At 48.5% G+C, this 25903-nt stretch overlaps 1 long non-coding RNA gene across 7 annotated transcripts in view; it reads left to right on the forward strand.

Annotated features, from left to right (window-relative positions):
- The window catches only part of LOC308199770, a 143609-nt gene extending 119519 nt beyond the window's left edge, over window positions 1-24090 (forward strand). For 3 of the 7 annotated variants that reach the window (XR_013954930.1, XR_013954933.1, XR_013954934.1), the window contains 2 exons: window positions 1453-13866; window positions 16002-24090. This is a non-coding gene — a long non-coding RNA (uncharacterized lncRNA). The remainder of the gene's footprint in view (window positions 1-1452; window positions 13867-16001) is intronic. The other 4 variants (XR_013954929.1, XR_013954931.1, XR_013954928.1 and 1 more) reach the window with 3 other exon arrangements.
- Window positions 24091-25903: the final 1813 nt, after the last annotated feature.

Below are 25903 nucleotides of genomic sequence, written 5' to 3' on the forward strand. Positions count from 1 at the left end.
TCCAGTCATTGAAGGTGACTTCCATCCGCTGGTGTCACCACAGCTAACCATAGCTGTGGGGTGTGGAGGCCTCCAGGGCTTTCTGGCAGCCCTTCAAAGCAGCAACACCAGTGCTGTGCAAGTGGGTGCTGCTCAGGACCTCAGGCTGATTCGTCAGGGGATGCATGCCAGGAGATAAGAGTACGTTTTCCACGATGCAGCACTGATCTGCACATACTCATCTGAGCTAGGGCGCTGCTTGGAGCTGGGCATGCAGGCCGGCAATCCCTCCTGCTGCCGGCTAATCTGGTTTGAGCAGTTTCTGCCCTGATGCTGGCTCCTCGGTGTCATCAACCTCCCTCTCCTGATCAGAAGTTACTGCTGGTTTAGTCCTGCTGGCATAAATGTTGACCTGACTGCTCCTTAACTCACTCCAGATACGTTCCTGGAGTTAAAATGCATGCAAGGGTCACTTGGCACGATGTTCTTTCTTATTTACTCACTGCAGAACTTTTGTTTAAATAACAAAAAATCCATACTTTGCTAATTCATGCTGGAGGCTAAGTGTAAAGCAGGGAGGAGCAGGGGCAGCCTGGTGCAGTTTTTCTCATGGTGTCCGGGTGGCTGTGTCCAAGGGATGCGCACCAGCTTGGCGTATGGTGCTCAATTCGCCCTTCTGGGTACCAGGAGCGGGCTCCCTCACCTTCACATCATACTTCTACAAGCAAGGTAGGGGACACCTAGAGGAAAAAGAGCAGTGGTGAGACTGCAGCTTGGGGGGGGATAACAGGTGGGAAAACTTCCAAATATGCCTTGTATCGCTGCACGGCTGGGAGTCTGGCAGTCACACAGCTCCTGAGATCACCCTGTTAGTCCTAAAAACCATCTCAGGCAGCCCATGCATTGCACATAGATGTTTATCTCCAACTGTCCTTTTTCACTCTGTCTCCAGCCCAAGGGCTTGCTGAGGGGGTGGAAAACTGTTTCGGGGTGTGTGGTGGGGTGGATTTTCTTTCATCAATGGGCAACAGCAGATTGGAAATTTCCATTTTGTTTGCTGTTAAACCCATTTGTGTCTGAGAAAGGCTTCACTGAGAGAACTTGGATCACTTCTCATAATGGAGGAGTGCCCTCCGCTCCCCAAGAGCCACAGGATGTGGGTGCACAGGGCTTGGACCTCCTGTGGGCCCCAGCTGCTCAGCTCAGGGTCCGCAGCTGAGCCCCATGGGCAAAGAGCTGCAGCTGCCTGTCCAAGCCTTGTTGGCTAAATCAGGATGCCTACAGGAAAATGCATCCTGAGCAGACCAAGAACTGGTTAAAGATCTGATCAACATGGCCATCATGCTCTACCAGCATGAGTCACCCCTCTGTCTTGTTCCTTGGCCTCTTGTCCTTCGGAGAATGCAGCATTTAATTATTATTTTAATAACTTTTTTTTTTTAAGCTACTATGTCTGCTTTTCTGATTTCACAGATTTCTGAATTCTTGGGAGCAGCAGCTTATCGTGCCGAGGTCACCTGTTCATCTGTTTGTTCCAGTACAGCAGTGTCATTACTGTGTTGCTCTCCAGCATTAGGCTGCAGCTCGGAAGAGGCAAGAGCCGTGTTCAGGTATCATTTACTTCAAGGATAGCCCTGAACTCTCTATCAAGAAAATCTGAGCTCCCTGTAGGCGTGGGTTGGTATCTAAGAAGCAACAGGCTGACTAAGGTTGTAGATGTAATGCTGAGCGTGCTTTTCTCCCTGTGTATCAGCCCTGAAGCGTGTGTTGGGTGAATGGAGTATTTCTTCTTCAAAAGGTTTGGGCATTTCATGTGGCACTGCTTTGACTTTTAGGGGGGAAATCATCAGGGCATTAATTACAGCTGGCCAGGAAAATCATCCTGCCTGCCTGAAGTTACTACATAATTCCAATAGTATTTCGGGAAATGTTAATATGGGTTCTTAGAAGAGGCAGCCCAAGGAGATGGGAATATTGAAATATTCCAGGAGTCCATTGTGAAACAAAGCACGAGGGCTTTACCATGGAGAATCTCTTCTCTAAACTAACCCAGGTAACTCCAGAATAAAAAGTAGCTATTAATATTAAAGGCAAGTGTTACCTGGTGCTTTAGTCCCCACTGAATTCAAATGCTCTTGGAAAGCACAAAATTAAGAGGAACTGTTATGACAGCTGGAAAAGGAAATATCGTACATGAACCAAAGTATGAAACCTGAGGAAAAAATGTCCTGTTGGTGCTGTACCAAAGTCCATTAATGGCAAACTGTGGGTTTTTGGAAGAAACAGGTACTTTTGTAATCCTAGAACAATTCTCTGTGAGAGAGAAGCCTCCCTTTTTCAGAAGAACCCTACAATTTTCGCTATTTTGCAAGGGGTGGGAATTCTGCAAAATACCGATAAGTGAATTACACTCTTCAGGGTTCTCAGATTTTCTTCCCAAGGACAACATCCCCTAACCAGTGCAACCACACCAGCATTGCTCCCAGACCCCTTCCTAGCTGGCCGACATTGCCAAGTAGGTGATTTTCTTGCCCCCTGCCTCAGTTTCCCCATCAGCAGACTGGAAGCAGTGGAGACCAACTTAATCTGGTGAAACCCACTGAGGCGAAAGCAGCAGTATCTGTTGTCAACCTGAAACTGAACAAGTTGTTTGTTTCCTGCTAATCAGCACGTAACATAAAAGGTCACTCTGGTTGTAAAAGCAAGATGCTATTTTAGGCCTAAAGATTATTATTAAAGTGGAAATGGAAAATAACCTGAAAAGAGGGATTGAAAACACAACACAAATGTTACCCATATTTCACTGAAAACAAGAAATTGCTCGAGTCTTGACAGCATCCTTCCTCCTACAAGGATGGATTTTTATAACAGTGCATTATTAATAGTCACATCAATGCATGACTCAGAGGAGAGACTATCTGGTAAATAGAGGCTGGTTGGGATATTGCCATGTTACATTAACTTTATTTCTGTTGGGCCACTCATTTCCACCAGTTTGGGATTATTCTCCTTTCCTTGTCAATAAGGATGTTTGAAGTCATTTCCGCAGAAAGCCCCATTTGTTCTCAGCACGAGCATTTGCAGTAAGCCTACACTTTCCTCAGAATGAGATCCTTTCTCCATCTCTACAAGCGACCACAGAAAGCCCTGAAAGTCTCCTTGTAGGTGGAGGGCTTTGGTGGCATTTGGGAGGGTTGTGCTGTAGCCACCTATGTCACTGGTCTTCCCAGTGGGCTCAGGTCCAAGGGAGCAGGTGCCTTTTGGGGAGTCGTTCTGCCTCGGGGGCTTCTGTTAGAATTGAAATGCTTGCTAGACACAAATCTGTCTTCCGTCTAGATTTTTCTGGGACTAAACAAGCCATTCCTGTGGAAGCAGCCAGAAATTAGCCACTCGTGTTGGAAGTAAGGTGCCAGGATGGCTGTAATGACTCTGGTGCAGAAGGTGCCAGATGCAGGCCTGCGTCCTGGCTCCCCTGCTCCCCCCAGTCACTACCTTTGCCAAAAGGAGTAACACCATGCTTTCTTTGCAGCTTACTTATACTGAAGTGCTGGCTCGCCTGTAGATGCTGCCCAGTCTCGGGACGTATTGCTTTCAACACAGCCGGAGGCGCAGAGAAACAGGCTGTTGGAGTTGTAATTTGTAGGTGTTTTGGAGGGGTGCTTTTTGAGATGAAGATGCCTGAGTAGTTCGGATGCCAGCACTGCCACAGAGCTCCTCCGCTGTTGAATAGCTGCTCTCATGCCTCTGTGCCCAGGGAGCCTTGCACTTACACAGGCAGGTGGAAACCCTCCCTTGGCAAACATGTCGAGGGGCTGGTTCTGCAGACGCCTGCCACCAGCTGCACTATGTCCTGCTGTAGGTAATGCTGCTGCCTCCTGACATGATTAATAGCGCTAAGCCCCGAGCTTGAGTAACAGCTGTTGCCACGATCAGGCCTCCAAATGAGGTGCCAAATAGCAACGAAGCAAGAAAGCCCCCAAACCCCAGCGAGGCCAAAAAAAAAAACAACCCAGGGAAAATAATTCTTGTTTCTGTGCCCTGGGGTGTAAATCCAGAACACCTCTGTGCATCAGCAAAGTCAGGCCAACAGCATGGGTTTTCACCCTGGATGCTCAGGACCCTTCAGAGCTGTTGGTCCTGGTGGCTCTGAGCAAGGGGGCAAATCCCTGCCTGGCACAGGCTGCTTGTGCTGCAGCACTACCCAGGGAGCTGCAGAGGCTGCCTTTGTGTAACCAAGGTGTTTGCCGAAAAAAACAGGTGTTGTTTCTGCTGCTGGATGTGAATGCTGTGAGCTGTCATCTTGGCTTTCTCTTTTTTTATTATTTAGAAGACAGAACAAATACGAGAAAATGAACTGCAAATAATGACTAACAGCACTTCCAGTCCAAATATTTGCTCACATAAGCATGTGGAAACTTTGAAGGCTTGTGAATGGTTCTGGCACTGCTTATAATACAGCTGGGCCCAAAGACAGTTGAGATGCTCCTCTCCCAGCGTCAGAAGAGCCTAGGGCACTGGGAGGTGCATTCGGGGCTTCTTCCAGGTCCTCGGAGAAGTGGAGTGATGGAAAGTCAGCAAAGTCCAAAGATGTAGTGGTGGATGTGCTGTGTGGGAGCATCCCTTCAGATCGATGCTGCAGCCCCAGAAATTGGTGTCTCCCTTGAATACATCGTTTGACATCTCTTTGCTTCCAGACAGGACTGTGCTTGCTCAGGGTGGAATGGTGTTTCCCGGATCTGAGACTGGGGCTGAAACCAATAATACCAAATTCATTCTTTTTTTCCCTAGTTTGAACCCTTGGAAGCTGTACCCAATCTTCTTCCAGCCATGCAGCCAGGAGCAGAAAGGTTGTGGCTCCTTGAGCAAAATAGCACAAACTTGTCTATTTCAGCACAGGTTCAAATGTTTCATGGCCAACGAGGGTGCAGAAACCACAGCGTGGGGATCTCATTTGATGGCGTTGCAGCTGGCTGCGTAGCCTGCCACGGGAGTTAGGTGAGTACCCAGCCACTCAACCTCTGGTTCCTTGAGAGCAAAGCAGCCAGCCAAGGGCCAGTACCTGGTGGTTTAAGCAGCAGCAGCATAATATATGAGTGAAGCAAGTTCCTGTCTCTTACGGCCACACTGGCCGATTTTTTGTCTTTCCCTATTGTCACATTCACTGATGTACTAGCATCAGTCTTGGCACTGTATTTAGCTGTGAAATTTTACTTTTTCTCTCCCCCCACTCCCCGTATTTGTGGCTACTGGTCAGGTGTGCCTAAAAGAACAGGACGTGAAGCAACAAATCAACAATTCAGGTGCTCAGAAGAGCCTTCCTGGGTGCTCGTGGCATGTCAAGAGGTGCCTGGGTTCAGCAGAAGGCTTGAGCTGCTCCTGCCCAGTTGGTGCGGTGGCTGCAGGCGGTGTCAGTAGGTTGTGAGCGAGCAAGACTCCTCCCTTGGGCAGCTGAATGGCGTGGAGCTGGGGCACATAGCCACTAAGTGCCCTTCCCAGGAATAATTCTGCACTCGCAGAGGAGCCAAGCCTCAAATGCAAGGTTTTGGAGCCATTTGCACTGAATATAATTAATTATTTGTATTCATATAATGAAGGAGGTGCCATTAAGACATACAAGTAGCGAGGTGGCATTTGGCATTTAAAAAATGCGTGCAGTTCAGGATGTGCTGTCATTAGTGGCCAGGTATTTCATAGCCATTAAAATATCAAGAGATCTTGTGCAGCACTGGGTGCTGTTGATTTGTGATCAAATCCAGCATGCAGGTAGCAGGTGGCATTTCTACAGTTCCTGCGGGGAATATATCCCAAAACGTCAAATTAGATTATTCTGCTCTTTCTATTAGTGAAAAAAATGTGTGAGAAAGGGACTGGGGGAAGAGGAGGAAGGAGGGGGAGAGTGTTTTTGCTATTTTAAAGTTAATATTTTAGCTTACAAGTGTTAAGTTGGCTTGCCAAAATTAGGAGCCATTAAAAACAAGCGTCATGTGCAAAACTAGTTCTCTCCTTGTTCCCACTGTTTTCTTTTGGTCAATTCCCAAACTTTAGTTTGAGACACACATCCTTCCTAGACAAAATTACTCAGAACCTGTGCAATGTTCAGAGGACGTTTTTCCAAAATGTGCTTTTTGGAATGAAGAATTCCTGACACTTAATTCACTATTCCTAAATTAATGCTTCCTGGGAAAATGTTCCCTGGGCAACCCACTCAAGGTGTACCTGCTAGAGCAGGGATTTGGACCCAGTGTGCCCCTGGAGGTCCCTTCCATCCTCAACCATTCTGTTATTCTGTCACTCTATGTATTCTGGTTGTGACCAACCCCTATTTTTCTCCCTCTGGGATTTTTCCTTGGATGTCCTGAAGCCACCACCAGTCCTGGCCTTGCAGGGGCTGCCGAATGTGCCTGGAAGCCTCCTCCACAGCAGTATTGCCAAAGCCACTTTTAAATGGAAGGGGCAAAGAGTAAACCCAGCTACTTCTGCCTGCAAACAGGGCTATCTCTGCTAATTGGGATCTTCTCTTAATTGTTAATGCATTAATGCTGGTGGTTGCTTTAAGTTGAGGAAAGCTTGTTTCTCCACCCATACTTAGGAAATGATCATTTATTGCCGCTGGCTGCTCACACGTGGGCTCATCCCAACAGTTAATGCAAGCAAGATACTGGTGTGCTGCTGGCCTGCCCTTTCTCCAGCATCCCTGAGCGGTTGTTGTTTATGTTCCTTGCATCCAGGGTGTCTTGAAACAGAGAATGGTTTATCTCTGATTTTAAAGAGGCTCGCTGTATTACGGCCCTTGTACAGCGCTGGCAAAATCTGACGACCATTAATGAGATTTGTTCAGTCTCAGGAGCTGGGCTGACAGATGGGGCAAGGACGGTGCCCTGGGCATTGGCATAGCTGGCGTGGGGAGAATAATTCTTGTGGGTCCCTTTTTGCTTGTGTGAGCATTTTCAGAGCATCTTTATAAGCCCCAGCCTCTCCTCTGTTGTATTATTTTTGTTTGTAAATTCCGACTGAAGAAGGATTTCGGCTCAAACATAAAGCTTCCTCTGACCTGAGCAGCACAGGGCAAATCTGGGATCAAACCTGTGAAGTGAAATGGGCTTATTACCCTTATAAATTTAATCCGGAGCTTTTAGTGCAAGTAACCAGCTACCCTCCAAAATGATTCCGCTTTAAGGCAGAGCTTCCCAAGCTGCAGGTCTTAGAGACGTGATAAGACTGAAAATTACCAGGGAGGGGCTGGACAACCAGGTCCCAGTCTGCTGTCTTTGGAGGTGGAAGCTCTCCACCCAGCCTGGTAAAGTTCCCTCAGCGAAACCATGATTTCACAGAGGCTTGTATCTCCCTCTCCTTAAGGAAGAAGGGAGGTTTGCAAAGATTTACCAGGCTCCTCCAGCTTCCCCCTCACCGACATCCTAGTGCATCCCTATGGAGAACAAAACAAGAGGAATCCACAGAAGATGTTTGGCTTCCTGCTACCAAGATAAATATCAAGTCTGATAAACCCTACAGTTATCCAAAGTCCTTTAGAAAGGAAAGAGCTTTTACCCCTTGCTGTAAGGTAATAGATACTCACTGTACCTGGTTCGGTTTCCTTTCCTAGGAGGAGACGAGGAGCTGCCTGTGGGAGGGTTGTGTCACCGGGGACGTATGGCCTTGTCCTGCAGGCACCACGGAGGCTGGTCCCTGGGTGAGCTTGGCAGTGACTACACACCTTCTCATCCCCAAAGCCCTTGAGCCTACACGAGCATCGCCCACCTCCTGGCTCACTGCAGTGACCAGCTGGGTGCAGCAAGGGGTCTGGACGAGCACCAGGTTGTCCCCAGCTCCATCCCCTTTTGCCTTTCCATCTCCTTCTTTTTTTTTTTTTTTTCCTTGCCCTGCGCCTTTTCATTCATCTCCTCTCTTCCCTTGGCTAATTCATGCTTTTCCAGGCGCTTTTTTATCACTGCCACCGTTTCCCCCGCTTGCCCTTGATCCATGATGCAGTAACAAGGGTGTCGGTGGGGGGGTGGCAGATGGCGGCGGCGGCGGGGCCGGGCCGGGGCTCATCCATCACCGCCGGGCCAGCGCTGGAAGGGCTGAGCCGAAGCAAGGTAATTGTTGGCGGAGAGGAGGCATTTTTCACCGCTGACGAGGAGGAGAGGTGCGGGGTTGTGCTAATGCCATGGTGAAGGATTAATTCATCACGGTTTCTCTTTTTTTCTTTAATTCATCCCTTCTCGATCAGCGCCGCAATCCTCCCAAATGCCAGGCAGCTGGGAAGTCTCCAGCCGAAACCTCTCCACCGAGCGGAGCCGATGGGAAGCAGCTGAGACCGGTGCTGCTCTTGTCATTATCATCCCCATCACTGAAGTCAAAGGGTCAAAAAACTTCCACCCCCATGGACTCTATTTTGGGTTCTAGTACTGCGTGCAGCAGCATTCATCTTCGTTATATCCATGGCGTGCCGTCAGCACACAGACAGCATGACTCTGCGGAAAGGCAGATGCGGTTCGCCGTGAGCCAGTTGTTCTCCCATTTGCACGTCCCAAAACAAGCTTCCAGCAGAGAGGGACACCTGTACATGGGCTTCACTCTGCAGGGTCCTAGCCAAGAAACCCCCAGAGGCAACATGTGTAGTGCACAGACTCGCAGGCTGGATGCAAACTTGAAAGCAAGTGCAGTGTGGAGAACAAAAATTGCACAAAAAAAAAGAGAAGGTATGTTAATGGGGGAAAAAATCATCTCTTTCCCTCTGTTTTGTTTTAGACACTCAGCCAGTTCTGAAGTAACTGGAAAAAATGGAGAAAATTGAAAAGAATTTTTTAATGAATTCAGTACTCTTAATATTTTGAACAGTGAAAATCTTAGCCAGCTGAACAAAACTTTTTCCCATTGAAAATTTATGCTTAGAAAATAAATTTATAAGAGCAATGTATAAGGCATTGTAATGGGAATTGGTAGGAATACACCATTCTATACCGCAGTAAAATTTAATTCTAGGTGATTTCAGTTGTGATCTCCAAAACAAATCCTGAATGCAGCTGTCATCCCAAAAATGCATCTCTGTTGGAAAGCAGTTCTCACATGGCTTCAAGCAGGTATTTTCAACGGCTTTAATTCATCATATGCCGGCTCTACTGCGGATCAGTCACGCTGCACGCGGGAGGGTGGGCATTCACCTGGCTTCAGCCATTCAAAAATGAGGTTTTAAGCCTAAATTTACTGTCATGGTTCCCTGGTGATTTGGAGGGAGGTTGGCACCAGCAGCACCAGCCCCTCCTCTAGCTCCCTCAGGCAAGATGCTCTGCGTGCAGTTGACCGCGGTCAGGGGAAGGCACAGCTGCTGCCCGGTTCTTGCTGTCCCTCCTTCCGTTAGGCTTTTTTTGCTACCTGCCCTATCAGCACTCTGTTTACACTATCTGCTTAAATACATTTTGGCCAGGGAACGAAGTGCTATTCCCCTCTGTAAACACTTGATTTAGCAGTGCTTTCCTTTGACTTGCTTTATTATGACTTTTGCTTTGCCCGGGCGATAAGTTATTCATTATGCATAGGCTGCAGAGACAATTGTATTCGTTCCTCTTCCTGCTTGTGCAATATTTTGACATTTCCCTGTGTCTGTTGGAATTCAGTCCTGTCTTTAAATAAATATCTTGCCTTCCCATGGGAAGAGCTCCAGGAGCTCCTACCTCGATGCAGCTTTCCAGCTGTCTGAGTTTTCTTCATCCGCATCTTGGGTGATAGAAATGCGGAAGAGTTGCATTTGTTTGTTTGTTTGTGGGATTTTTCCTTTCCTTTTTTAAGGTTAAAAAGAGCCACACCAGATCAGGGTTCCAGCAGTTTACACCCACCAGCTTCTATATTTTGTTATCGTTTAGCCAAAGATGTTCAGTTTTCAAGTCAAATAGCAAATCACAGTTTTCTAAAGGGGAGGATAGGATAGGATAGGATAGGATAGGATAGGATAGGATAGGATAGGATAGGATAGGATAGGATAGGATAGGATAGGATAGGATAGGAATCCCCATGTTCAATGAAATGCTCTGCTAGGTAGCAGCTGGGGGATAATTTTTCCAACCAAGGACCAAACCAAAAGCAGTGCACAGAGTGAGGAAGACAGGGTTCTGTCTTTCTCTGCATTGTGGTTTAGTGTTTATGTGATGTTCTGATTATTCTTTGTGAGATGTTTGGATTTGGTGACTGTCTTGCAGGATTTAGGAGTGCTTTTCCTTCAGCCCAGGATTTGGTGTTTCCTAAGTACCTGGAGGGATGTTTCGAGACAATTTGAAGTACAGAAGGGAGGTAAGTGGCACTTTTAAAAAACGCTCTCATCTACCAGAGCTTGTGAAAGCCAGCCCAGCTGTGAGGTGGGAAACACTGGTCCTGTCTTCCCATATTTCCAAGCCAGGTGTCCTGTGGAGAACCAGAGTATCAGCAGCAAAAGTCAATTTGTGTCAAACTGATCTCATTGTTAAAAAAAAAAAAAAAAAAAGCCAAATCACCATTAAATGCCTCAAAAGCTGGAATAAACCAGACAGCCTGCAGAATAAGACATTGTAGCAGATGGGGCTGTCTGCTATGGGTGATGGCACTGCTATGGAGGAATGCCCAAGGACAAGGTCAGATTATGGTGGTTAGTAATACCCCAAAAAGCCAGACGGTGATGATTATCCAGCTCAAGTATTTTTGGTGGCAGCTACCCCCTTCCCAGCACACCAAAGTGTTTCTTCTCTCCCATTTTTAAATTTGCCTTCCTTTGTCTGCATCCCAAGTGCTGATGCCATGAGCCAGGGCTGCTCCCACCTCCCCAGGAGCATCTTGCACCTTCTTGTCACCTCGTCAGCCTGGAGTGGGTCCTCCAGCGATGCAGGTGGGATACTTTGTACATGGGCTTTCACTGTGCCTTACCCCATGCATATACTCCAGCTGAGGAGATGCCCATCCAATCAAATCCACAGGAGAAATGAAGATAAAAGTGGCTTTTCAGCAGCCAAGAAGACTAATTATGGTTAGGAGCCCTGATGGTGCCATGTATTTTGAATGGTCTTTTAAATATCTGATTTTAAGCTTAAATTTCAGCTTCATTGTGGACAGGTTATCGTGCAGCTGCCCGCTGTAAAGGTCTTGTGCTTTCCCCAAAGCATTCAGCTGCAGGAGGAGATGGATGATGAGCTGGGTGGACCTTCTGCCTGCCAGGCCAGGCCCTTGCTAGCACCCCTGGGGATGAGCCAGGGCAGACGGCAGAACACAAACAGTTTGCTCCAAATTGCACTTACTGGCAAATCACCATGTTAGGGATTAATCTTATTACTCCCTAAATGTCAGCACTCCTTACATTTGAAAGGGGAAAGAAAAAAAAAAAAGCACGTCCTTGTCCTCATTTTAATGCCTAGCCTATGTTGTTGTTTTAGCCGTACTCGCTTCCAAACCTTTTATTAAAACAGGACCTGATGCTTTTCAGGGAGCCCATATGGTTCTCGGTAGCCAGCCGCGCTGACTGACGCTCTCGGAGCAGAGGGAGATGTTTACAAGTGTGCACACCCCACGGCAAACCCTAGGGTGGTTGAGCCCGTGCTATTCCCATACCCTTAGCAGCCCACACACAGCTCTCAGCTGTGCTTTTATTCGCATTTTGAGCTCGTGGTTGCTTGCCCAAGCTGCGCAGCAAGGCCATGGGCCAGCTCATTTGAATGCAAGCTCTTCCCGTGCCTTTCCCACCATCCTCAGGCTGGGAAGGACGTCTCCTCTTGCAGCAAACACAGAAGAAAAGGCTCCACGGTATGTGATGGAAGGCTGATATTTCGTGCTACCACCCAAATAACACAAGGCAGTAGGGCAGGCACGGCTTCATGCTCAGGCCAAGCTGAAGATGTTTATCCCAAGACCCAGCTCTATCACCCAGGACTGCTGAGCGGTGGATGGGCACTCACAAATAGGGTCACTAATTCAGGGTGAACTTGTGCAATAGAGAATAGCAGGTTCCTAATTTTTTTTTTCTTTTAAACTGGTAACTTATAAGCAACAGGTTCATGTTTCTCCTCACATATGCCTCACATACTTGCCTTTTGTTGTTTTGGCTAAAGCTATCCTCCCAGGACCCCCTGAGCACACCGAGCAGCATATGGCCTTCTACTTGCTTCATTTCCAGCCCTCATTTTTTCCCACACTAAACCAGACTTTTTCAGGCAATACTAATCCCTGGTGCCTGTCACTGGTAGAGAAAAGCATTAATAACTGCAGTTATCCTGGAAATATCTGTCACCCACATTTGTTTTTTGTTTCCCTTTGGGTAATCATGCTCCAGATCTAATTACTGCAGAAATTTCTTTTGCTCCACCGAGCAGCATTTTGGGTTACCTCCCCGGCTGGTTGTAAGTTAACTCCACCGACTATGGGAGATCCGTATTGATGTGCATCAGCTGAGGACCTGCTGCTTCGCATCTTTATACCATGTGTGGCTTGGGGTTACAGAGATGATGGAGATTGATGGCTTCACAAAGCCATGGGATCAAGCTTGCACTAAGGCAGGGCTGGCTCTGAAGTCCAGCAAAGTCAGGGAGAGACTTCCGTTGCTTTGAGTGGGCTGGAGATGAGTCGTTGGGAGAGCAGGGAAAAGGGGCCAGGATGTTTTCCCCCTCTCCTGTAGGCTCCTGCTTTAGTGCAGGGAGCCAGGGCAGCCTTTGTGACAGTGATGGCAGCTCTCATGCCGTGGGGGTGATGTCCCATGGGAGCACCCTGGCTGCCCACTGAAGGCTTCCTGCAAGATCTCCAAGAACCATCATGGGCTGCAGCGAGCCGGGTCGGGCCCCTGCTAGTGAGGAGAAAGCCCTCCTGCCTCAGCCGCACATGAAGAAGCCAGGACGGGCCTGGAGGGACCCTCCACAAGTCACCTGTGCCTGCAGGTAGGGCTGAAACCAAGCCACACGGGTACAGCTGGGTCTGGCCGACCAACCCCCCTGGACCACTGCCAGCACACCCGAGCGAACCCTTGGAAAACCTGTCCCCATCTCTCTCCAGAGGCACAGCAGAAGCCAACACAAAGCCTCCTTGGGCACGAGAGGGTAAGGCCAGTTCGGGGAAGAGGGTGGTGCTCATAGAGTCCTTCACAGAGAACTTCCCAGTGTCCCTGCTGTCTGAAAACACCTTGTTCTTAGAACCATATCCTGTTTTTTAACTCGTAGGAACTGGGGCGCACAGCACCGTGCAGCCTTGGTGTGCTGCAGGGCCGGGCACCAGCCCCTGGTCTGGGGCTGTAAGTCTGGAACGAGCGCTACAGCAGCCCGAGGTCAATGGCCTGGGGAGATTTCCTGGCTTAGCTTTAGCAGCTGAGGCTGTTGGGGAGGATTGATGGTCAGGACAAAGCTCACCAAACCAATTACACTCACAAAGACATAGGAAAAAAAAAAAAAAAAAAGATATATTATCCACAAGAGGGAAGAGGGAACTGTTGAGTGTTGCTTGTTTTGCTCTTCAGCAGTGCTCAGGGCATGAATGGAGAAGAAGGGGCTGTTAAAAAAAAAGCAGGGAAAGGAGAAACAAAAGGGAGGCAAGATGCCTTGTCTTTTTTCCTTAATTAATCTAGGAAGGTGATGACAGGGTAGGATGAGAGATGGGAAGTAAATGCTCTGCTAACAGCCCTTCATGAAGATCTCTGGGTTTGACAAATGAGCTCAAAGCCACAGGGCCGGGAACCAGAGCTCCGCCAGCACATCGGGACTGCAGCAGTCAGAGAGAAGGTGTGGAGGGGCTGGGAGGAGAAAAAAGCCCTCAGCCCCCTCCCGAAGTGCCCCCGGCCGCTCGCTGTCCCCATCGCTCACATTCCCCGGGCTGCAGACCGAGAGCCGACTGCTGCATCGCTCGTGCTGGCTGTGGAGAATGCAGAAGCTCCATCTTGCTCCTGCTGTGGGTAATTTTTATTGCTGTGGACAAATTGCTTGATTGTTTTGTGCTGCTAGGGGTTACCAATCCCAGCCCGCAGCAGAGAGGTGTTGTGAGAATAAATGCAGGGAAGGCTATGGATATATTAAGCATTACAAATTCCAAAGTTTTGTGGGGTAAACTAAGAAAGAGTTTGGTAGAAGGACGGGATGGGATAGTGCAAAGTAGAATAATGTAAAATAATATTTTCTGTGAGCAGAAAAGCTTGCACTGTGACACAGGAGGGATTACTTTCTAATTTTCTAATTTCATCATCATTGCTTTTCTGGAATTTTGATTTCAAGACAAATATCAAATTCCAGCTTTGGGGTGGGGATTCTGGGTAGAAAATCAGCAAATCCAAATTTCTGGAATGGTGACCTGCTTTTTGCCTTCCCAGAGGCCAGGGACCACGCAGGAGATGGCTTCTGCCAGCGCCCCAGAGCCACCGGGGACACGTAGAAGTTACTCCCCCCCAGACAACCCAAGCCGTAAACTTTATTGCCCTATAAAAAGTGATCTGCAACATCAGAGGCTTTTCAGGGATCAATAAAACCAGCGTTAGCTAAATCGTCAGCAGGCACTATCCCCTTCCCCCAGCCTGCTCCACCTTTCACTTTTAATTATGCTAAGTTGGAACTCTGAATTTTGGGTGAAAGCCAAACTGTCAATCCTGTAATCAGTTATGAACAATGTGAGCAACGTCTATCTAATCGGTAAATGACCAGCTAGTCTGGGAGGCTCCTATAATGGTGCTAAAATAACCGCCGGGTTGGTAATTATTCATGTCTGGAAAGGGAAGAAGGAATTCCCTTTGGGAAGCATTGGTCCCGCTGGTTCAGAGGGCATCAAAACCTGTTGCAACACATTTCCTTGAGAGTTAGCAAAAAGTGCAAGAAAATGGGGAAATGGGAAAACTTTGGGGGCATGGTGGGGTCAGCTGTTTTTAGGGACACGAGTCCTCTGACCCCTTGGCATCAGGTGCGGGATAATCGGAGCGGTGCAAGTTCAATGGCGAGGTACAGCCTGCACGAAACCATTTTTCATGAGGGCGTCATGCTGTCAGCCCGTCCAAACACCTGAAAATTCAAGCAAGGCAGCGAGCAACCCCCTGCAGCGAAGCAACTGCCAACACGCGCGGGTTTCAGCTTAACCAGGGCATCACTTAATAGGTGTGAAAAGCGGCTGTGTGCAAAATGCAAACATCTATCGAGGAATGCCGAGCTTCATTTAGTGGCGGGGCAATGGCAAATTGGGCAGAAAAAAACAAGTAAATAACATTTACTCGGAGGTGTTCTCGATTGCAAGGCTGTGCACCAAGCAGTGAGACGAGCGCGGGTGGAAAGCGCTGCAGAGGATGCTCCTGCTTGTAGCACCATTGTGGGAGAGGTGTTTGGGGGTAATCCCACTGCTTTTCCTAGCTCTGAGCATCCCTGCAGACCTTGCACAGGTAGAAGGACTCAGTGGGTGAGGTTTTTGGGGGGAAACACCCCACTTTTTCCTTGCTGTTGGGGCGTGCTCCACCACCATGTACACCCAGTGTGAGCATGCAGGAAGAATTCCTAACTTCATTATTCACCCTCGAATACTTATCAAAGCCTCTGTCTGCTTTAATGCCTTTTCTCATCTCCAGCCAGCCATCATCAGTGCAGGTAAGAATACCAACGATAAAAAATTAAAAGCTACAATAAACATTATTGATGCCATTCCTAACGAGACAGAGAAAGAGAAAGAGGGGATGCTGCTGTGATAAATATCATCTGTCAGCAATAAATTACAGCCGTCATTAGGTTTCTACAGCGGGGCCTGACAAATTATTTTGTGGAAGTGCATGCTTAGCTGCATCTTACACAGTCTCAGCCGTTGTGAGGCTGCACCTTAAAAAAAAGATCAATTGAATTGATTCTGTATCGAGCTGGGACACGAAGCATCATGCAGGAGCAGTGCTCAGCGCTGGGTACCGCTGCCGCCCTGGGGCTGCATCCAGCTGGGCTGCTTGGGCAGGATAAGGAGCATCATTGGGATGGTTTGTAGGGGCTGGATTTGCAGGCTGCCCTGACCCCATTTTCTGCAGAACTTGAGAATTAATGTTTTTTTTTGTTTTTGTTTTTTCAGTAAAGGATTTCTTCCTTGGACGTATGGAGGTGACGCCCTGGAAGCACAGGCCGTGCTGTCCCCGGAGACCTGCAGTCCCTTCCTCACAACCTGCTGCTTCTCCTTGACCTTCAGGTGATCCCATGGTTAAAAGCAGCGGGTTTGATATATGGCATGGTGAGGATGTGTCCACCTCTCCCCCATCCCTGTGCACACTCATAGCATCCCGACTCTAGCTTGGCTTCCAGCTCCATTCTTGCTCTTACATCCCACACTCTGCGTTTCATCCAGCCTCAGCGCAAAAACTCCTGGAAACATCTCATCCTGCACCTTGCCCGCAAGCAACCCCGGGATTGCCTCCGCCACACACCTCATAGACCTCAATTTGCAGAACAACGGAGGAAAGGGGGAAAAAAAAGCATGTTGCAGTACGGTCTTTACAAAAGCCATTCATCCCGGTGCTTTTACTAACAGGCATCAAATGAGATTCCTGCAGTAGATGATTTGTTTTGTCCTTCTCCTGCTGGCTCAGATTAATCTCTGCTCCTGAAGTGGTGGTGTCATTTCCCGGAGACATACGGCAGCAGGAATCACGGAGCCCCATAAATTCGACTCAATTCAGGATCCATCCGTCTTTCTCCCCACTCTCCAGCCCCGCGCTCTCTGCAGGGCAAGGGCAGCCCCGCAGGTACCGGCGCGCCCGCCTGTTTGCAGGCTAATAAATAAAAAAGCCTCAAGATGGGAGCGGCTGGAGCAGAAGAGGGATGCTTATGGTCGAGAGCAGTTTGCCTTCTGCTGCTTTCCTGCCTCTCGGACCATCGGAGGGGCCGGACTGTGGCCGATGGAGAAGCAGCAATGCTGGGATCAAGCAGCAACAAGAATGTTTAAAAATGTACAGAAGCCCACTTAAAACTCATTCTGCCAGTAAGCTAATGACTAAATTTCTCTGGGTTTTTATTCAAATGAGAGCTGGGTTTGATTTTTTTTCCCCACTGATGGGCTTTTTTTGTGAAAAAAAATGAAAAAGGGAGAAAATGAAAACTGACTTGTTTGCTGCAAAGGGCTCAGGAAATCTTTTCCCACCACCTTCTGGTCAGCTCCTGTGCATTTTGAGGCAATTTTTTGTTTTCTGCACCTCCCCAGGTATGCACTGCTTTTCCTGCAGCTTGAAGCAGGAGCCCCCATCCTGATGTGCTTCGCTGCTGCGCTGCCTCAGCTGAGAACAGGACCAAGGCTTTGGAGCAGGGTGCAAGCACAAGGAGATGGGGTGGGAGCAGGAACGGGACCCCCATCACCTCTCGGTCTGTGTGCTGGTCGTGTATACACTGAATGCCTAGAGAGGTATGTATATCTGTGCACACACACATACACACATTTATAGATAGATACGTTATACCTGGGTAATGAAATGAAAGCTTGGAGGAGGCAGCAGCACCACTATTAATTATTTATTGAGCCCACACTGTGAGAAGCAGCATGCAGGCGTGAGAGCAAGCGCAGTCTGTCCCCTAAGGAGCATACCAGCTCCATCAGAGGCAGACAAACCGATTCGAGAGCTGCGAGGGCTGGCAGGAGCCCGACAAGGCTGTAGGAAGGTGATGAGGCTTCAGCGCTCCTGAAAATTTGGTTATTTCTTAAGCAGTCATCAGCATAATGCAGCATCGACTGCTGTGTTGCTCCTTCGCTCCCGGAGCAGCCAGATGCTGCTGAGGATGGAGGTGACACCGTGACAGTGACAGGGACACGGAGGCGGACACGTCCCTGCCCCAGGGATGCGGTCCCCCTGAGAGCCATCACCCATCCCCAGCCCGTCCCCTCGCCCAAACCACGCAGCTGTCACCTGGAAATGGAGCAAAAGGCCAGCTGTTTATTTTGTATTAATTTTTAAAGATGACTTGTTTCGGCTGAGTGCCTGTCTGTCTCTGTCTGTTTGCCACCACTGAGAAGATTCATTACTTTGATGGATTTGTGTAATTTTTTCAAGTGCTTCAGGTGACAAACAACGCAGCGCACTTCTCGCTGGGCTCCAGAGCCACACCGAGGCAGGGGCCGGGGGCGCATGGGGGGGTTTCCCCCAGGGACAAATTATTCATGCTCAGCACCCACAGCTTAAGTTGAGCCCCTCTCTGGGTCCCAGGTAGGGAATTTGGGCTATTTGGTAATGGAGCTGCTGGGAAGGGCAGGTCCATGGGGGTGTGACACCACTGAAGCTCCTAATTCATCACCCCAAGGTGGGGTTGAAATCTCTGCTCAATGCACGCCTATACCATGCTTTCCTTTTCCCCTTCTGCTGCCTGAAATTGGGTGCCTGTGTGGGACAGCCACTAGCTGCACAGGTGGCACCCCAAGGAGCTATTGAGTCGGCAGCATCGCTGTCATGATTTGCTCCATCACCTAATGAGGAGCCCGAACAGTAGGGGACAGTGGTAGAAATGAAGCAGAGAGAAAAGGGATTAAGGAAGGGAGAGAAAGGGAGGTGAGGAGGGATGATGATGTCACAGAAAAGTGTCCAGGCAAGGATACAGGGTACGTATGGATGCTGGTGGTTCACAAATGCTGCGGTGTTTTTCCAGCAGAGCTCTCAAGAGGGAAAGATTTCATCCCAAGCGCTGCTCCTTGAGCAGGCAATCATCTCTGCCATAACTGCATGGGCTCTGAAGGAATAAATTAAGCTAGACAGGCTCAATCACCGCTTATGGCAGAGGCACAGGATTTACAGCTGCAGGCTCACGGACGCAGGAGTGCAGCGTGGTTTCAGAAACCCTCCTGCCAGAGATCTGAGATCAGGCAGCAAAAGGCAGCCCAGTCCCGTGGCACCCATGCCAGGTGAGAGGAGTGGGGACCGGGAGAGGTTCAGCAGCCTGGGATGTCCATGGTGGTGAAGCTGAGTCTCCAAGATGCAGAGTGGAGCCTGTGAGGCTCTGGCTGAGCCACTCATCTCCCAGGGAACATCTCAAGGGCTGAAGGACCTGTCCTCAGCTACGGGCCTGGGAAGAAGCATCTCGGAGGTGTCCATAAAACACCAGGAGCTGCTTTCCTTGAGCAGGATGCGACTGACGTAGAGGTTGCTGTCTCCCCAGACCAGCCCACAGGGAGCGCAGGACAAGTGATGTGTGGGAGGAAGATGTGCTGGCTTGGTGACAAGACATCCCTAAAGGCTCTGAAGAAGGACAACCCACCACCCTGGTGGGCAAGGTGCAGGGCTGCCTCTTTCATGGTAGAGAAAGGTCTACGTCCCCACCAGTCTGTGTCTTGCTGTACAAAAATAACCTTTCTATGCCATCTGCTAGGAATAAGCAGCCCTGAGCATCTGCATCCAGACCGTGGCATCCAAAGAGCAACATCATGGCCACCAAAAGGGCTTGGGTCCCAAGCGTCAGCAGGAAGACATTTGGCTGCTTTGTGCAAACAAGCAAGGGCAAAGATGGGAAGAGGAGGTATTTACTTGTTCCTCACCCTTCATGTAATAAAAAGCAATAACCGAGGAGAGTGGGAAGGAGCAGCCCTACCAGCCTGGATTTATCCAGCTGTTGGAGAAAAATCTCTACTGCTGACCTCTAGATGAAAGTGTAGGTAACTGTTTTAGTTTTCACAGAGTATAGCCTCAATTCTTGAAAAAACAAAACAAAACAAAACAAAAAAACACCATTTCCAGCCTTCAGGGGAATGAGCCGGGTCTTGATCTATAGCTCCAGCTTCCAAAGAGCAAATGAAACGCTTTCTCTTTTCATCCACATCCTGCAAGGACTGACCATCCTGAAAAATGGGAGCTCCTCCTCGAAGGGGATTACCAACACGATTTCCTGGCTGAAACCCTGGTTTCTGGTCAATGCTGCTGGTGTGGATAATGGTGCCCAAAGCCTGCTCTTGCCTTTGAGAGCCTCCTGCATCCACCATGTGATGTGTGATGGGGAGAAGGAAAGGGAGGGGAGACCAAAGGGAGATGGTGAGTTAGGGGGAAGGAGGAGGAGGCAGAAGAGCTGGAAGAGAAGGAGAAAGAAGAAGAGGAGAAGGAAGAGAAAGAAGAACGGGAGAAGAAGGGAAAAGGAGGAGAAGGAGGAGAAGAAGGAGAAGGAGAAGGAGAAGGAGGGAGAAGGAGAAGGAGAAGGAGAAGGAGAAGGAGAAGGAGAAGGAGAAGGAGAAGGAGAAGGAGAAGGAGAAGGAGAAGGAGAAGGAGAAGGAGAAGGAGAAGGAGAAGGAGAAGGAGAAGGAGAAGGAGAAGGAGAAGAAATCTCCTCTGGGAGCAAGAAGCAGATACTGGAATTGAGCTTTTTCAGCCACTGAGATTTAACCTGGGTTTTGCCACTTGCAAAAACGTCCTCACTGCTCCCTGAAGAACTTCTGATTCATCCAGCAATAACTGAGAAACTGAGAAAACATGTTGGGAGATGTCTGACCAAGTGGCTTCAGGGCTTTTTGGACCTGTGGATGAAGAGTTTCACTTTCCTCTAGGAAAATGTAAAGGTAAAAAGAGGCATGTTCCAGGTTGGCCAAAACCAATAATTTTTTTCAGTTTTCTGTTTTGGACCCAACCATGGGTTGTTTCCACACCGTGTTATTCCCGGGAGTCAGGAAAAGCAACAGCTCCATTGATTCGAAGCAGCTCGTCTGAAGGCTGAACTCGGATCACCGCCGTTTCCGAGGGCGGTGGTCGAGCATGGGGGTTGCTCGGCAAAGGAGCCTTTTGCTGGCCGGCGGCTGACACGGTTTGCAGACTTAAGGCCTGAAGCACATGAACATTTCTGGGAAAGGAATAATGGATTTGCTAAGTATTGTTATTATTTAAGTGACAAGACTGAGAATTGAAAAGAAAATCTGTTTACCAAAAATAACAATAGCGGATATTTGTCATTGCTGTCAGAAATTCAGACCCATGCAATTTCATAGGTTTCATAAGCTCTCGTTAATTTTCTTGATTGGGAGGATTTGCTGTTTTAATGAAACCTATTTACACTAGCGACTGCTGGAAAATCATTCATTAGTGGACAAGAACTATTGATTATTTTCATCCAACTGCTCAGCCATATTCTAGCCAATTACTGGAACCAATAAATAAAGAAATACCAACCTTATGTTCCCGCTCCTACTTCCTGCAGAACTTTATTCCCCTGGATAACACGTGTTGTGCCAGCCTCAGGAGAAACCTCTTTTAACATTTATGTCACATTGCCCTCGTCTGCAGGCTCCTGGCGAGCAGACCAGCACCGAAAAGGTGAGGACTCCTGGTTAGTGCTCGAAGGTATTAACTAAAGTATTTACTGGGCACACGAAGAGAAGGCTTGAAAATATAGTGCAGTGTTTAAAGAAATGCCTGGGAACACAGGAACTTGAATGTTTTTGTTTTTCTCTGTGATATTTGGCATGATGTGCCAAAGTCCTAAGCTTTGGAGGGGGGATTCGGCTCACCTGGCCCCACTGGCTGCATGACTGTCTCCCTACATTTTGGCTTGTGGCTTTGCTTCTGCTCAGCCTGCTCAACAGAGAAACTTTTCATTTAAATACAGTATTATGGAAGGAGCCGTGGCTTTAAAACCTTGGCCGTTCACATACATTTTAATGGGCTCGGAGAAAGAAAAAAAAAAAAATCTACCTCGCCTTTTTTTGACAGACTTGTAATTAAAGAAGATTTTTCATGGAGAACATCTGTTTCTCTTGACAGATATATTCTTGTTGGGAGAAAAAGAAGTGCCTAAAAAAATAGTTTGTCAGTCTGGGCTTTTTATAGGTTTTCATCCAAGAATATTTATCTCCAGGCTTTTTTGACAAAAAGTTGATGTTTCCTGTAAGGAGACTTATTCTGATCAAGGCTGAGCTTCAGCAAGTGCTGCCAGGGAGCCCTGGCTATCGGCATCGCTGCCTCTGTCTCCTCCGCAGCCCCCAGCGTGGGGGGAGCGCAGCACTCCCCCTCCCCAGCCGCCCTGTCAACAGCTCCAGCCGTTAATACAGAGTGAGAAAAAATCAGAGGTGAAGATTAATGGCTGGCTGAAGCGTCTATATATGTGTATGTGTGTATATGTCTGTATGGGTGTATATATATAAGGTGTTTTTTTTTTCTATTTCTTTCCAAGCTGAAAGCACTGAAAGTTCCTCCTGAGTAATTTCCCAGTTGTCCTCGTTAATTCCTTAAGATTTTCCCCACCTCTTTTCAAAGCCTAAAGTTCAAAGACACAGAAAGCCGCCTCAGCACTTTCTTTTTCACCTTTTTTTTTTCCGATTTTCAGCAAGGTCCAATCAAGCCTATTAACTCATTTCTTCCATTGTCCCTCCCTTCCATGGGGCTCGGGTAAAGCCGCCAAACACCAGTCTCTGGGGAATTCCCTTCTCCTCTGTTCCTGGATGGCTGTTGGGTTCCTCAGCCAAATCCTGTCCCCAGCCCCCTGGCACTGCCTGTCCTTGTCCTTCCATGGCATGGAAAGGACAGGAATATCCCAGGGTTTGTCACTCAGCCTGGAGCATCCCTGATGCTGCGATCCAGGTGCCGCTGTGGATCTGCTGAGCTTCAGCAATAATTCAATAATTCAATTCAGGAATTCAGTAATGATAAATCCTGGAGCAGGATGAACCCCCAGCATCTTCCAGCTCACCTCCCAGGTCCCGGGACAGGTGATGCATGGGGGAAGTCCTGCAAATTAACACACATCATATTTTAAGATGCCTCAACCTGTTACGCTCACTTTCTCCTCCTTATTCCTGCTGTGTTCCTCAATTTTCCCTTTCAGCATTACAAGAATAATATTGAGGACCCTTGCTTGATGATAAAGCACAGCCCTGCCCGCAGGCTATGCATAGCAGTGTTGTTCTTGTGTAGGCATTTCAATCAACCATGGGCACAAGAAGTGCTTGGGAAAACCTCAGCTTCTCCACGCGCAGCACAATAATTAATCGTAGGATCGCAAGCGATGATTTTCCTTTGCCCCTCGGGACGTGCATCTCGCAGTGTCTGAGCGGCTTGCTTCACTATATCACCCTGAGCATTAATGCAAACTGCAGACAGTAATTATACCAGACATTAAAGTTCTGTAATTGTATGTACTGTGTGCGTATTTATAATGTGGCGGCGATCTTGGAGCTGTTGCAGTGCTTCTTGCTCTGTGGCACCGCATGGCTGTGGAAAAGCAAAGGCAAGCCACATAAAATGTAAAATAAAAATCCAAATAGATAAAGGTCAGGGTAGTAAATATAAAAATAAGCATCCCTTTAAATATTTATAATTAGTGACATTTTCATTATAGGAGGGCTGAGACTTGCCAGCGGTGTAGCGAACGTGGGCACGGCGGGCCCCAAGTCTCAGCTCAAGGCCACAAAATTGCTTTGAAATTGTGTTAAAATATGTTGAAAATGGGTGCAGATTTTCATGCCCCCCTTGAAGCAGTTTTAGAAGAGCAAGTCATTTGATGAAGGTGTACGCTGCTTCTCCAGGTGGCTCCAGAGGTGGCCCAGGGATCTCCCAAAGGCAACACAGCTCTGGGTTGGGGACTGGGAATGACCCATCCCCTACTCACTTCTCCCTTCATGCAACAGGGACCTGGCCTGAAAAATAGAGTAAAAACCTGAAGCAATTTTGCATTTGGCAGAATAAAGCCATGATACTAACGAAGACATGCCAAAAGGAGAGAAATGGGATGGAAAAACAAGAATAAGAACAGATGATGTCCAATGATATGTACAATACCCCATGCACACCAAAAATAAGTTACTGTATGTTAAGGGGAACACCTAGAGAAGATTTCCCATGGAGCGTGCGACCACCCTGTGGAGCACCAGCAGGCAAACTTGAGCAAACCCCACTCCCATCACAAACCGAGCTGCACAACACATACATAGCATAAGTGACAGCCACCAGTTCGTGCTGAGAAAGCCCCTCCAGCAAGAAACGCTCCCCTTTGGGATGGCTCTTGCGAGGATTTAATATTTTTAAGCCCCTTGACTAAGTGCCGATTCATCAATGCATTAGAAACAGAACATTAATCTGTTCCTCCTGCCCGTGCCTTAATTGTAACATTTTCCTTTTAATGAGGTGAAGCAGGAAAATGGGAAGGTAATTGTGCCACCACTGATGGAAGGTTTCCTTTATAATTTTAAAACTATCAGTGACATGAGGCTTATATTATTTCTCTTCAGCAAGGGGCCTTCCACCGGCAGAGTTATCTGAGCAGGAGAGGAAGCGTTGACCCCCACAGGGGAGGTGGGTCTACATCGCACCTGCCCCTTGGGGTAGGCATCACTAAAATGATGGAGGGAGCGGGGTATGGGGCAGCGAGCACTGGCTGCTGCACAGCAAAGCAAAAGCAGGTGAGTATATGCGTTTATATATACATATGTATGTTTATATACACACATTCACCAAGCTTTCTTCTGACACCACTCCTTGCATCCCCTGAATAAACCTCTGGGAAGGAACATGCATTTGGCTGCTCTTTTTCTGGACAAATCCCAGCTATTGATTGTCATAAGTGGTGACGCACGCTGCTGGACATCCCTCCGGTTTCCTGCAAGCAGGAGGAGTGACAGAGACAGTAAAACTGGTGAAGCTTCACTGCTATCCTGCAGCATTGCCTTGGCCTTGCCTACCTGTGTCCCATACATCAGGTGGCTTTGCTTCTTGCTTTGGGGTCCAGGAACCTCCCCCAGTGCACAGGCCAACCCTCCAAGGCCCTCCAGGGAAAATCACAGGGACAGGTTTGGGCAGCATTGCTCTGGATGGTGGTGCTGGATGCAATTGGCATCGTTTTGGACTCCCACCCCCATGGCCTGAGCACCGCGGCACTGCCCAGTGCCTCCCCCTCAGATGTCCCCTTCATTGCTCCCCACGCCATGGTGCCCCAGCCGCGGACCACCCTTCTGACAGCCCATGCACAAGGGGCTCGCTTGGCTGCAGAATGTAAGTTTTTGTTCCTTTCTGTTCCTCTGTCCCTTTCTGCCCTACTCTGACACCTCTGCCTTTTTGTCCTCCTCTCCGGGAGGCCTCTCTGGAGGAGTCACAGACTAGTTGGTCTGCTGAGTGTTCAGGCCCAGCCCTTCAGCAGGAGCTGTTAATGTTCATTACTGCCATTGTATGGTGCCCAGGAGGGCATCCTGATCCTGTGCAGCCTATTCTGCACATACAGACATGTTCAGGAGAGCATCAGTTTCAGAGGAATCACAGGCATGCATAACCTGCATCAAGATCAGCTTCCCAAACTGCCATCCCTCATGGAAAACGGGATTTTGCCGTGTCACCGAATCCGAGGACGTGTGTGTGACAAGAAGGGGCACAGTAGCTGCAAAGGGGGACCTGGTGGGCCACCCCGCCCCAGGCAGAGCTGGATGGTGCCTCCTTTGTTCCTTCTCCTGGCACCAAGGCTCACGGTGCCTTTAGGGCTGATGGGTGGTCAGGTACAAAGACCTGAGAAACAAGCCACTTCTGTCTTTGTGTATGGTGCTGAGATGTTCCTGGGACTCTGGGTTGGAAGTGATAGGGGAAGAGCTACCTCTGCCTTGGGGTACAGTGGCACGCACTCGTGTGCTTTTCTGCCCCATTTTCCTCTGACTCCATCTGATCACTTCTAGGCCATCTCTACCGAGCGGCCTCGCTTCCACCTCCCGCAAGGCTTCTTCCTTTCCTGCCCACCACCAGGTAGGCCCAATGAGCCAGGCCTGGAAACTTGCCTCACACTTTTTCAGAACTTTATTCTTCTAAAATAAAATATTTTGGCCTAGAAACTTCAAATGTGATTTAGTGCCTTGCCCGTAGCAAGGAGTGTTGCCACTGGAGAGACTGGGGCATCTTCCATTTTTAAGGACAGGATCCGCGCACACGGTGAGGCCTGCGTGGCAGATGTGTGCGTCGGAGAGCACAGCTCAGGGCCTGACTCTGTAATTGTTATAATTATGCTGGGGCCCTGAGCACTGTTTCGAGCACTGCTGGTTGTCCTGTGTTGACTGCGCT

Source organism: Anser brachyrhynchus (genome assembly GCF_964034855.1).
Source record: "Anser brachyrhynchus genome assembly, chromosome: 9".
Taxonomy (NCBI): domain Eukaryota; kingdom Metazoa; phylum Chordata; class Aves; order Anseriformes; family Anatidae; genus Anser; species Anser brachyrhynchus.